General features: G+C 39.3%; 1 long non-coding RNA gene across 5 annotated transcripts; it reads right to left on the bottom strand.

Moving 5' to 3' along the window:
• Nucleotides 1-1,864: 1,864 nt before the first annotated feature.
• LOC310890341 lies at nt 1,865-14,032 on the bottom strand. 5 transcript variants are annotated; one of them, XR_014577200.1, is made up of 6 exons: nt 13,893-14,032; nt 12,951-13,082; nt 10,531-10,666; nt 8,881-9,126; nt 6,508-6,591; nt 1,865-4,910 (listed from the first exon to the last, which is right to left on the bottom strand). It is a non-coding gene; the product is annotated as an uncharacterized lncRNA (long non-coding RNA). The 5 variants fall into 5 exon arrangements; XR_014577201.1 differs by having other exon boundaries at nt 12,951-13,163; nt 13,893-14,009; XR_014577203.1 differs by having other exon boundaries at nt 1,865-4,906; nt 6,492-6,591; nt 13,771-13,906.
• Nucleotides 14,033-14,054: the final 22 nt, after the last annotated feature.

The raw sequence follows: 14,054 nt of genomic DNA, 5'->3' as shown, positions 1-14,054 counted from the left end.
CTCAGCCCATCAGTCCAGCCTATCCAGACCCTCCTGCAGAGCCTTCCTACCCTCGAGCAGATCAACAAACACACCTAACTTGGTGTTGTCTGCAAACTTACTGAGGGTGCACTCGATCCCCTCATCCAGGTCATCGATAAAGATATTAAAGAGGACCGGCCCCAGCACTAAGCCCTGGGGGACTCCACTAGTAACCGGCCTCCAACTGGATTTGGCTCCATTCACCACAACTCTTTGGGCCCGGCCATCCAGCCAGTTTTTAACCCAACAAAGTGTACGCCAGTCCAAGCCACGAGCAGCCAGTTTCTCGAGGAGAATGTTGTGGGAAACGGTGTGAAAAGCCTTACTGAAGTCAAGGTAGATCACATCCACAGCCTTCCCCTCATCCACCGAGCGCGTCACTTGGTCATAGAAGGAGATCAGGTTCGTCAAGCAAGACCTACCTTTCATAAACCCATGCTGACTGGGCCTGATCGCCTGGTTGCCCTGCAAGTGCTGCGTGATGACACTCAATCTGCTCCACGAGCTTCCCTGGCACTGAGGTCAAGCTAACAGGCCTATAGTTCCCCGATGACCAACCGATGGGCTTCTGTAAGCCTTTTGACACAGTTCCACATGACATCCTGATTTCTAAATTGGAAAGATGTGGATTTGAAGCATAGACCATATGGTGGATAAGGAATTGGCTCAATGCCTGCCTGCAGAGAGTTGTGGTCAATGGCTCTATGTCCAGGTAGAGGCCAGTGATGAGTGATGTCCCTCAAGGGTCTGTCTTGAGACTGGTGTTTTTTAATATTTTAATCAATGACATAGACAATGGGATTGAGTGCACCCTCAGCAAGTTTGCAGCCGACACCAAGCTAAGTGGTGCAGTTGATACCAAAGAAGGAAGACATGCTATTCAAAGGAAACCGGACAGGCTGGAGAAGTGGGCCCATGTGAACCAAATGAAGTTCAACAAGTCCAAGTGCAAGGTGCTGCACCTGGGTCAGGGCAATCCCAGACATGAGCACAGACTGGGAGAAGAACTAATTGAGAGCAGCCCTGTGGAGAGAGACTTGGGGTTTCTGGCAGATGAAAGGCTCAGCATGAGCCAGCAGTGTGTGCTTGCAGCCCAGAAGGCAAACTGCATCCTCAGCTGCATCAACAGAGGTGTGACCAGCACGTCAACGGAGGTGACAGTCTCCCCCTACTCTGCCCTTGTGAAGTCCCACCTGGAGCACTGCATCCAGGTTTGGGGCCCCCAACACAAGAAAGATGTGGACCTGTTAGAATGAGCCCAGAAAAGGGCCACAAAGATGATCAGAGGGTTGTAGTATTCTCTGCTGAGGAGTTAGCCTCAGCAGCATTTCTTCTCATTGGTCCTCCTTCTTCAAGTCTGGAGAAAATATAGAGGATACCAGGCCTTCTACTGAAATCAGAGACGGTTTTCACGTACTTTGTAACATAGCCCACGGATATTTCACAATCAGATTCTCCCCTCTCTTTCAAAACAAACAAAAAAAAAAAGAGTAAAAAGAAGCAAGAAAACATCACTCCGTGAAAATAAACTCCCATGTAATTCAATCTCTCTGTAAGGTTCCTACCTTGCCAAATGCAAGCTGCCCCATATGACCTTACATAAATTTAAACATGGTTTATAATACAGAGGAAGAGTGAAAATGCTTCCTGAGTCTCTTAATAAAGTGAAAGAATTTTACATTATAAGCACTGAAGGCTTTCTATGCTTTATAGAAATAAACCTCTCAATCAGGCTCATAAAGATATGAAAATACTAGTAATATTAGGGCACAGTCCAACTTGATGAAGCCAGAGACTTCAAAGGGTGCAAGGCAAAGATTGGGACAGCCTTTTGAGTAGGACAGCCTTTATTATTATTACTATTATTGATTAGAACAGCATTGGTACTGTGATTGCTTGCATAAGCTCTGTTGCAATTTAGTGAGATGAAACAAGGACACCCTCAATGAACACAAAGAGGTATTAAGACAGGCAAATCCATCATGCTTCGTCTGCAGATCCAAGTACACAAAGCAAAGGATGTAGAAAACAAAACAAAACAAAACAAGACAAAAAAGCTACACATGCAAATAAAACCACAAATAGAAGTACAATGGATATACAGTGTGGGAAAAAGCAGGGAAAATACATACATCTTTAAAGATAATCCTTACTGCTCTCTAGAATAAGTTAGGTCATAACAACACAATGACCAGACTAGCACTTTCAAACCAAAAAGTGATGTTGAGCATCCATCTGGAGATATTTGAAGCTCAGATTTCAAAGTGCTGAAGAGAAGCAAGTCTAAGGCAGGCATAGCATGACAAACAAAACAAACAAACAAATAAACAAAAATCAAGCCAAATTATCTACAGCTGAGAACATAAAACTGAAGCAATTTTGAACTATTTTCAGTGGAGTCTCTATTTTTCAACTACTTAAATACCCAAGGAAGTGAATTATTAGAGCTCTAGTAACGAGTAAGGACTATATTAAGTGAAATGGAGTATCATAAGGAATCAGAAGCAACTGCTCAATTTTAAAATGAAAGTTCCTAAGGAAAATGTTACTACTAATCCCATTCTTGCAGAAAAGTATTGGAATCACTTTACTGGTTGTTATTACAATAATCATTATACTATGATTTCTACAGAAAAATTAAAGAAACTAGACAATTCTATGTCAATAATGAGAAATGAATAAGCATGGGAAAACAAGTATTTAAAAGCTTTTTTTTTTTTTTTGTGCAGGCTTAAATATGAACAATAAAAATGTATTGGGCCTAGTATACAGAACATAGAAGTTCCTCTAGTACAATTCCAATAATTCTACTGAAAGCAGTGAGACTAGTCTTGTGATAAAACAAAGGAAATCAGATAAGTAGGACTGGTCCCTTAGCATGCAGGGATAAAATCTAAGACAGTGAAATACAACAAAATTAAACTATAACAAAATACATGTTTATATATACTAATATACACCTTGTAATAATACACTATAACAATGCAAAGGTAAACATACGTAGTTCATACATCTTAATAAATATACATGTATTCAGTGAGTCTGCCCTCTCAACAAGAAAACAACAAAGGAAAATGTAATATCAGTTTGCCTGCAGTGAAGAAGCTGAAGGGAAATATTTTTTTCAGGTTTTTTAATCTTGTTTAAGCTTGGTATTCCTTTAATTTACTCTTTGTCAGCTTTTGTTGCCACCTTGTTAGGGAAGCCTACTGGATGCGTGAAAGGGGTCAAATGTGAAAAAGGTATTGAGGTACCAATATATGCAATGGTAGATAACCAGCTGAACCTATAGCCTAGAGAAACAGAAGGGCTGCCAATTCATACACACCATACTGATAACTCTGAAATTGACTTGTCATTCTACAGCAGACCTGCAAAACTCATAAAGCATTTACTGATAAGGTAGCATGCAGCTAAAGGATCTTCAGAATGCCAGCACTATTGCTATTACCTGAAAGGCATCTTCAAAGAAAAAAAAAAAAAAGAAGAAAAAAAGTATTTCACAGAATCACAGAATTGTAGGGGTTGGAAGGGATCTCAAGAGATCATTGGGTCCAACCCCCCTGCCAAAGCAGGTTCCCTAGAGCAGGTTGCCCAGGTAGGTGTCCAGACAGGTCTTAAAAAAATAAAGATAAAAAAAGAAAAACAATATTAATTACATACAATGACTTCACAAGAAAAAATAGAGACACTAGCGTATTTTTAGATTTCCAGTTTGCTACATTGGCCATTCAAAGTATTTCCTCATTCCACTAGCAGATAATATTAAACTTCAAAGAAGATAAGCATCATTCTTTACATGTTAATGCCATGAAAGAAAATGATGTCATTTGTGAAGGTTTTCCAATAGGTAAGTGATGAACTGGTGCGTCTGAAGAACGCTATAGTTTTTCAAAATAATTTAGAGAGGGAACTCCTGCAGTGTTACAATGAACCAGTCTAGAAAAGATCTGTTCACAACAAGCCTTATGGTACTGTTAAGTCTATGCCATGATGATTCCCTGGTTATGCACGTGTGAGTTTCCCAAGATTTTGAGAAAATTAGGACCAAGTATTCCAAACTGGGTACACTAATAACGATATTAATTGTTGTTGACTTACTCCCAACCAAAAAGTTTATATCACTTTCTACATGTATTAAAGGAATAACATAGATCATCTTCTACTATAGATGGGAAGAAAAAGGGTTCATTACAGTCAAACAGGCTGCCATGTAGCAGTAGTTCTATGTCTAGGATGATATATGCACATCGTGCAGTCTCTAGCCCAGGATGCCTGCATGGTTGTTTGATTCTCAGGAACGTATTGGTTTGCCCCAGCTCTTTCTATTGTATGTTCAGGCCCTGTCTCTTCCAGAATTCAGAAAAACTGCAATACTAAACTTCCAGCATCGTACTCACAGCTGAAGTGGCACATAGTAGTAAACAGAAAAGCACTTTAAACAATGAATTGCAAAACTCCTCGCCAAAAAATAGCGTCTACTTTATATTTATTGATTATTTTTTCCAAGCAAGAAAAAGCTAGGCAATGCAAAAAAAAAAGAAAAAAGAAAAAAAAAAAAAAAAGACTCATTCAAGTTGATGTTTCATTAAAAGAAAAGTTCTTGCAAACTGCACCCTTAGGATAATTTCAGTAGTAACATCTGCATACAGATCTTCAGAACTTAACCTATTCTTTTAGACCATCATGTCTAATTTTTTCTCCCACTTTATACATTCAGAAAACCCATGTTTTGAGATTTTCTGCCTTGCGTTGTCCAGGTTGCATTCTTTGATGTTTGTTGCAGTTTGAGATTCCTCATAGTACAACAGCATCTGAAAACTAAGTGACCAATCCACTAGTGAAAGAAACCTCGCCTGATATGTATCAGAATGTCCTCCTTAAACTTCCTGTAAAAGATTAAATAAAAAGCCAGTAGAAAGGATTACAAACCCATGATTATCCACATACTTATTCATAACAAAATACTGAACGATTAGATTGTTATCTTTAACACACAGCCTATTACAAAAATTACACATATGATTCATTGGCTTGTCCTTGGTATGATGTGACAGTGGAGCTGACTATAAGCTCTACTTCAGGGTCATACTGTCGACCTTCACATTCACAAAATCCCAGACTAGGCAATTCAGTGTTACAATTGTCACTATCCCCGATACTAAATTTTCATTCACAATGCAGATGGCTCTTTTATTTTCAAGAAACCACATCATTTCAATATGGAAATAACAGCCTTCAAAGTCAATTAGAATTTCTTTACACTGATGTAGCTGGACTATTCCACCGATGCATTTGATGAACAGGACTTGCCTCACACCAACATACCTTGTGAGGAATATACAGTGCTGTGAGTCCATTAATGTGATTTCTCCTTTGACAAAGAACATGTTTTACCCCTTCCTGCTGTTAGATTGCATCAGAACATGAGAGATTACTGCTGTGGTCATATCTTTATGTGATCACCAGACCAGAGAACTGAGGTCTGGGAGCTGGAGACACCTCTGTGAAAATTATGAAGCAAACCTACCATTCAAAGCTTGAAGTATAATATTCTGCTACACACTTGGTCTCAGGTCCTTCTATGCTCTTTAGCAGTTGAAAAGAGTACAAAATAAGGGGAAAGTGCTAGCACAGAGGTCTCCTCACAAATTGGGTTGAGGTACAGAGCCTGAGTTCAGTGTTCACTGAGGTGTATATATATATGTATATGCAGTTATACACACTTAAAGGAAAACTAGGATAAAGCTGAAAGCCTAGCAGCAAAGACCTTCTTGAACACTTCCCTGCTGTTGCCATGGGAAGGGGATGCCTTCTCCAGGCTTCTGCACTGACAGCACTGACACCAAGCAGTGGTGTGGGATCACTTTCATGCAGTGCTTTTGCTAGCACAGGATAAAATCAACTCTTCACTTGTTAAAATGTTTTTGTATTTCAGTCAATTGAAAACCTCACCATGCATATTTGCTGAACTGCCATTAAGTTCTGATGCATGGAGGGACTTTATATCCTCTTGGATGAAGAATAACCTCCACTGTTACTTCCCTAAAGTGCTTTGCTTCTATAAAGGCTATTTTCAGAAACATTTGTTTGTTCTCACAAGACATTTCTGTCAGAACTGTGAAAATGTGCTTAACCTGCCATGAATAAACTTAATTACAAACCTTGCTGAAAGCACATGTTTAAGTCCTACTTCCCGCCAGTGACTACAAGTTTCTGTCTGGAAAAATTAGTTGCTTCAAGCCCAACAACATTCTCATGACAACATGGTGTTATAAAACATGTATTTTAACTCTCCAGAAAATAAAAAGGCCAATTCTTATGTTCCCTTTTCTATTTTCTACATTATAATTTAGTGATCTCTAGTTAAAAAAATTCTTAGAAGCTAATTGCAGGTAGACTTAAGACCCAAGACAAAGCCTTGAGACTTTTCCTTTGGCTAGTGTAACTAATAAATAAACTAGAAATACTTGCCTGTTCCCTTACCAGAGCTAGCTGGACCTTTGGTGAGGAACAAGCATCATCATCCTCATTTCACTGGTCATAGAACTGAAGCAGGCATAAACATGACTGAAATAGTTAAAAGGTAGAAAAGAAGATGCTAAGGATCATAATTAAGTACTGTGTGGCTTGTGAACTAACATCAGCAATAACACCCACGTGTTATACTGAAACAATGACCATATCACAGCACAAACTGCTTGCATAATTAGCATTAGAATGCGGTCTCTTGTACACTAGCAGCTGTGTGTAGATTTACTTACCACATTGACTGAGCATTTACCTGGCTCCTCTGAGCTGCACTGCATTCATTTATCCTCCTTGTTCCTATCAGGCTTTTTCTGCAGCTAAGACATTGAGACAGATGTTTGCCCATTTTGGGCTTAGCCTACACACATGGAAAATTGGCCCATCACTTCTGGTGCCACTGAATGAACGTCCAATGGTTAAGTGCCAAGTCTTAAAATAATACCGCCTCCAAACCACAGAAAAAAAAATCAAATATCAGCTAATTCCTGACAGATACATTTGGTGGTGTTCATGTTGTCCCCATTCAAGGAGGTCTGAAACTTGTCAGCCATCCCCTCACTGAAGTTTGTTGAGATATACTGCTCTGTTCCTTCAGGGCTGATTCATCCAGACTTTCCTCCCCCAGCACTTTACAGAAATTCTGTCTTTCTCAGAAGACATTTCAAAGCATGGAGACAGGATACACAGAATGAAAACTGTAAGGGTCAGGTTTATCTTCCATCAGCAATGCTTCATAATTTTGGGATGGTGGATAGAAAACACCTCTCTTATGCTTCAGAAGTCTTTAGAAGAAGTCTTCTCCTAAGACAGAAAAGCTAATTTGATGCTCCAGCTCATCAGTCTCCTTTGTTTCTGCCAAACATATTTCTGCCACTTCCAGAGCCACAGTCATATTGTGGAGCCCCAGTGGAAGGGTACTACTTGCTGAATACCAGTTGTCAGATTAACACGTGGTCAAAAAAACATTTTTATCCAGAAAAGTCAAAGAAAAATAAATCTGCTTCATATCCTCAACTGTAATCAACCTCTGTGTTTCACAATCATGCATCCATATTATATAAGAAGGCTTTTATTAATTAATTTCTGACCTGAACTGCCAGGTAATGCTCTTTCACTGTTTTACCAATCCTTATAGACATACTTTGTTTCACAGTCTGTCTGAAAAAGGTAAACAAGTATGGCTCAAAGACACAGTTACAGTGTAACACGTTATACTCCCCCTAGATTTACCTTTAATTTTGAAGATCCACAGTAACTCCAGCATAAAACATAGTATGGAGTATACTGCAGGACCTAATCGTCAGAACATAGTGACATAGTTTTTCACAAATCTCCTGACTTTCTGTCTGTTGCATTTGGGCTTTTCCACGTGTATAATCACCCAGACAACAAAAGCAAATCTGTGTATTGAATTGCAATATGATTTTGCAGTGCAAGCTAGAATCTCAATACCTGGATGAATTTGAATTCAGCATTGTTTCTCTTCTGCTGCTTCCTTTTTTTTTTTTTTTTTTCAAGAGGTAGAGTAGTAGAGTAGAGTAGAGTAGAGTAGAGTAGAACAGAACAGAACCAAGTTGAATCAAATTAAATCGAATCAAATTGAATCGAATCGAATAGAATCAAATAGAATAGAATAGTTCAGTTGGAAGGGACATTCAAAGATCATCTAGTCCAACTGTGGGACACTCAGCTTTAGTACTTAAAGGAGGCTTATAAAAAGATGGAGAGCAACTTTCTGCTCAGTCAGATAATGATAGGACAGGGAGGAATGGTTTTAAACTAAAAGCGGTGATATTTAGATTAGAAGTTAGGAGGAAATTCTTCACTCAGAGGGTGGCGAGGCACTGGAACAGTGCCCAGAGAAGTTGTGGATGCCCCATCCCTAGAAGTGTTCAAGAACAGGCTGGATGAGCCCCTGGGCAACCTGATCTAGTGGGTGGCATCCCTGCCTATGACAGGGGGTTTGGAACTAGATGATCTTTAAGGTCTCTTCCAACTCAAGACGTTCTATGATTCTACGATTCTATGAACTGCCCGACTACTTAAAAGCTAATCAAAATTTAAAGCTTGTTACTGAGGGCATTATCCAAATGTCTCTTTAACACTGGCAGTCATGGGGCTTCAGTCACCTCTAGGAAGCCTGTTCCAGTGTTTGACCACTTTCAAAGTAAATAAATTTTTCCTAATGTCCAGTTGGAACCTCCCCTGCTGCAGCTTTGTTCCTTTCCTGTGTGTCCTGTCATTGGTTACCAGGGAGCAGAGACCGGTACCTCCCTCTCCCCTTCCCCAGGTCAGGAAGTTGCAGAGAGCGGTGAAGTTGCCTCTTACCCTCCTTCTCCAGACTAGACAATCCAAGTGTCCTCAGCCTCTCCTCATACGACATGCCCTGCAGCACTTCTACCAGCTTTGTTGCCCTCCTCTGGATGCTTTCAAGTAACTTAAAATCTTTTTTTATATTGTGGATCCACCTTCATGTTCTGTCTGATTCCCCCACTTCTGTCATCAGTCAGGTCTTGTCTATGTAAACATCAGTGCCAGCTGCATATTTTCCTCCAATACTGCAGACCAAATTGCCTGCCAGAAAAAACAATATTATAACCCTTTTCAAATACCCAACACCCAGCTTTGGTCACAGAAAAGAATGTAATTTTTCTCCTTACATCTCTTGCAATTAACAACCTAGAGAACTGAAAGACAAATAACAGCTGCAAAATCATTGCAAGATATAGGTTTTCTTATCCCCCCCTCCAATTTGTTATGTTGATAACATTAAATAAACTAGTATTTAAGGCACAAAAGCCAGTGCAAATGGCCCTTGCCTTATTATTTAGAGATTGCAATAGTAACAATAACAACAATATTTTATATGTAAGTAGTTGTTGTTGCTGTTGTTGATGTTGTTCCCTTCTCCTTCTCCTTCCTCTTCTCCTTCCCCTTTCCCTTCCCCCATCCCTCCCCCTTCTTCTGTACAGAGGACTGCCAACCAAAAGTGTCAAAAAATCTCGAGTCGTTCCTCAGAAAATGATGATGTTGGCTTAAAGATCATGAGATTCAATATATATATATATATATATATAAAGGATGATTTCTGCTTGCCTTCAGAGCTTTTACAGTTTATCGCTATCACATTTTTAAATTTTTTCTTCACACTTTTTTGGGCTAGAATATTAGAGTACAACTGGGTGCTAATATTCTAATGTGTTCAGGCAACTAAAAAAACTGAGGCTTAGACAAAGTCTCAAAGATTCTTAATCTTTTGATAAAGCTCCTGGTGAAAAATTGGCAATACAATGATAGTTTAACTCTGGCTAGAACAGATGTCAAGGGCACTGAGCATTTCCAAGTTCTTGAAAAAAGCAAAAGGTCATATCATGTGTCTGTAATTCATTTTGGAGAGCTGCATAGCCAATAACTCTGAATGTCTTTCTCCACTTCACACACCGGATCTTTTGTTCTATAAGTTAACCTATTTTCTCAAACTTGCCCAACATTTTCCAAATTAGTTTTCACCCACTCATCCATTTCAATGTGTTTCCAAGAGACTTGAGCTTTAAAATAATTTTCTCATTTGCTATCAGTATCTTCTATCAAAAAAGTGTTCTGCTTCATTATGTCATCATTAAAATAAATCTTCAAATGGCATGTGGGTTAACAAAGACCTCCAATTCTATCAGTGCCATTTGTGAAGACTGGTAAAAAGATACTGTCTGCGAGAATCAATAATTTTAGAGTTACATATATATTAGAGTAGCGACATGTATGATATATCACATAATGAGTCATTCTGCAGAATTTCTGGAGCAGCACTAGAATATTATCCTGTACTTCACCCTTTGTTCAGTTACCATATATTAATGCATACGCACTTCACAGACCATGGAGATAAAATAGTGTTACTCCCAACGCAGCAGGGTAATTCATCTCTGTTTGGAGAACAATTTATTACACCACTTACAAATTGGTATTTGTTTAACATACTTTTACTTTTTTTCCAGAAGTTAAGAACTGAGTGCCAGCACAGTGAGGATTCTGCCTTCTCGTGTGGTCCTTGAGGTCAGACGCCAGTGTTACTGTGAAGTGACTTTCATGCTGAGGTGCAGGTGTCTTGTAGGTACTAGAATGCCAAAGAGCAATGTTAAATTATTTTTTTTTTCCCTTTACAACAATCAATAGCAAGTCATGTCTGCAAACAATAATGTCTGGTCATCTTGCCAAAGATTTTGGAAACATGTACTAGGCCCAACTCAAATTCCTGTTAGTTATTTGCCATGAGTAGTACACATTCCTAAGTCAGCAGGTGGAAAACTATTGCAGAAATCAAAAGTTCAGCCTCCATCCCAGACAACAGATTTATTTGTCTTCCCTGTCTGATCCAATCTTACTCACATCTGGAACTGTCTATCAGCTGAGGACAGCACCTTTATGAATTTCTATAAACATTTGAAATTTGTTTTCTGAAAACAAGGTTGCCATTAATAGATCTCCGTTGCACACAAACCTCATCCCTACCATGCTGATATTATCTGCCAGGGATTTTTAAATGCTTTGGAGGAACTCAGAAGTATTTAATCAGCATACAAAGTGAATTCATTTCTTATTACTATCAGAGCTCCTTCTCACATGAGGATAAAACAGAATGTGATGAGAAATACATCTTGTTCATATCCATCCTTAATTTATTATGTAACTAGTAAGGAAAATTTGGTGGTCCCAAAGTGAAAAAAAAAACAACCAACCAACCAACCAACCAAACAAACAACAAAAAACAACTCAGTTAGACTACCTGCACTCTACATAGAATATTAGCACTGATTTTTAGGAGTCTTTGCTAAATATTTGTTATATCAATGCATTTGAAAAATGCAACACAAACAACAAAAAAAGGACTCCCCTTAAATTCAGCATTTTTCCATGACGCAATTTCATATCTGTAATTTCTAAGGTGTATATAGAGGTAATCTTGCTATGCTGTGCACTACACTGTGCTGTATATGTTTATGTGGGACCTCCCTGCCTCTCCCAGTACTAGAACTTTCAAATGCCTCAAAACGTTGAAAATACTCCTAGCCATGAAAAGACTTGTGTTCCTAAGTAATTCACTTAAAATGCTGTTAAGGCAGTTTTACAGATTGGAAATGAATTCTGAGACCCAGAGATAAATACATATCAGGTCAACACAATTGGTAATAACCAATGAAATAACAGCTATTTATGCATTTCTGTATGATCCTAGGTCTACAACAAAGTAACCTGGATTATCTTAACCATCAAGAATCAAACATGTAACTCCCAGAAAGAGGCTGTAATTTCCAGGTCTGCTTCCTTTGTACTTTCCATCAGAAATTAAAAATATATATATATAATAATAATACAAAAACCAAAACCATATTGTCAATCATACAGATTTACCCACGGTATACTCTGAGGACTTTGTAACAGCAGTCCAGTTAAAGAATATATTCTATCATCTACATACTTGAAGTGCATTGACATTTTTTTACACATATATCCTACCCACTTCATAGTTATTGCATATGAAGTATTGCATAGTTATATGCGTTGAAATCATAAAATGCTAAAAACCATTTAAATTAGATTTTTTTGTTTGCTACTGTAGCATGCTCAGTAACTGTATGAGCAGCTAGTCTCACAAAGTCTCACATAACTTCAACATTTCAAGAGTGATCCATGCGCTTGGGATACCTTTGATTCTTTTCCATTTTATTGGGACATTTTTATTACAGGTTTTTTTTAGCTCCCCATAATTAAACTGCCAACTTGACTCTATATCCAGGATCAAAGCCAATGTCTGTCCTTTTATAATAGGAAACATCAAGTAAAAAACAGCTTGCACATCAGAATGTTTAAAAAAACCTCTGCTTCACCTACCTCTTTTTTTTTTTTTTTAAATGTTTCTTTCCATTTCTACAGAGTTATCAACTTTTCTTCAATGTCATGTCCAAACGAAAAAAATGTGGACTGTGTAGCATTGAAGACCAGGACCACAGCTCTTCCACACTGGGTTAGCCTGGCCCTACTCACCCTGAAACCAGATGCCTTTTTCTTCCTACTTTTCCTTGATGCCAGTAATACTTTGCTACATTTCTTTACTACATTTCTTTACTACATTCTAGATGCCAACATGCTGTTTTTTATTGTTTCCTTGCATTAATTATTTTTGTTTCACTCTTTCTTTCTCTTTGTAACACTGTAATATGCCAGCTTTCCTTTTAAGTGGTCTTCAACATTTTATGGTTTAATTAAACTAAAATGATGCTTAATCATCTGCTTCCTTCTACCTCTAGGCTTCCTTTTACTTTTTTAATTAAATTTGCCTAATAGTGACAGAAGCAGACAAATTACTGCAGGTGCTCAACACATTAGAAAAATAAGCCCACCTTTTTATAAGTCTTCATAGAAATTTATGCAGCTGACTCTAGGTTTTATTACTTGGGACAGCTGATGGCACTTGCTTCTCAGCCAGGTGGATTTCAGTGCTCTTCCTTGTCTCAGCAGGGTCTTTTCCCAGGCTGTCACTCAGAACCACCAGATCCATGTGAAGAGGCAACGTGCAGGCATTTCAATATCATTTTTTGCCAACCTCCCTCAGGCTGTAGTTACCAAGTCATCACAAACAGAAATCTCACAAGCTTCACTTGCATGTTTTTTGGAATGTGTGGTGTGAAGTGTAATAAAGATAAATTAAACTTTCATTCCCAACTAGCCTTCTACGTATTAGCCCTCATGTCATTTGTGTAAGACAACGGCAGTTGTTTTTTTTCCTGTTGGCTTTCATTTACCGATTGATTTCAATGCTTGAAAATCAGAATCAACACGTGTATAAACAAGTATTGAAAACCCTGTTATAATCCCACAGGGAACTGGTCCCAGTATAACATACACCATGGTCATACTTGGGGGGGGAGGGAGAAGGATGCCATTGCCAAGAAGCTAGATGGATAAATTAATGCTTCCCTGCACATAAGTTATTTAAACCCACTGGGAAAAAAAAAAAAAAAAAAAAAAAAAAGAGGAAAAGCCTATGAAGCATTTCTGTAATCCCCACCCTCGATTTTCCCACCAGGAGTACAGGGCAGAATATTCCACCTGGATATTTAATCAGAGACTATCCCCAGTGCAAGCATTGCTTGCTTTCCGGCAGCCACCAACACCCAGAACCACCTCTTCTGCCCTGAGATGCAGGGCCTACTCCAGTACCTTTGCAGAGCAAGGAGGGTGCCTGGCACATCAGGCCGTGCCCCGAGGCAATCTCCCCTCTGCCAGGGGGGCTGCCACGCAACGTGGGGGCCACCTCACTCCTCTCTTTGCCCCTTCCTCACCTCGCCCAGTGCTGAGAGGCTGGGGGGGTGTCAGAGGGGAGGCCTCGGCCCTCTCCCCTGCCCTCCCCGCACCGCCAAGAGGCTGCTGCGGCACGGAGGAGCCGAGCCCTACAGAACCACTGGAACAGCCGAGGGGGCGGTGGCGGGCCGTGGTGCGTTCGG

Source organism: Anser anser, assembly GCF_964211835.1.
Source record: "Anser anser genome assembly, chromosome: Z".
NCBI classification, from domain to species: Eukaryota; Metazoa; Chordata; class Aves; order Anseriformes; family Anatidae; genus Anser; species Anser anser.
The sequence above is the reverse complement of the archived record's forward strand: the minus strand, read 5'-3'. Positions and strand labels throughout refer to the sequence as shown.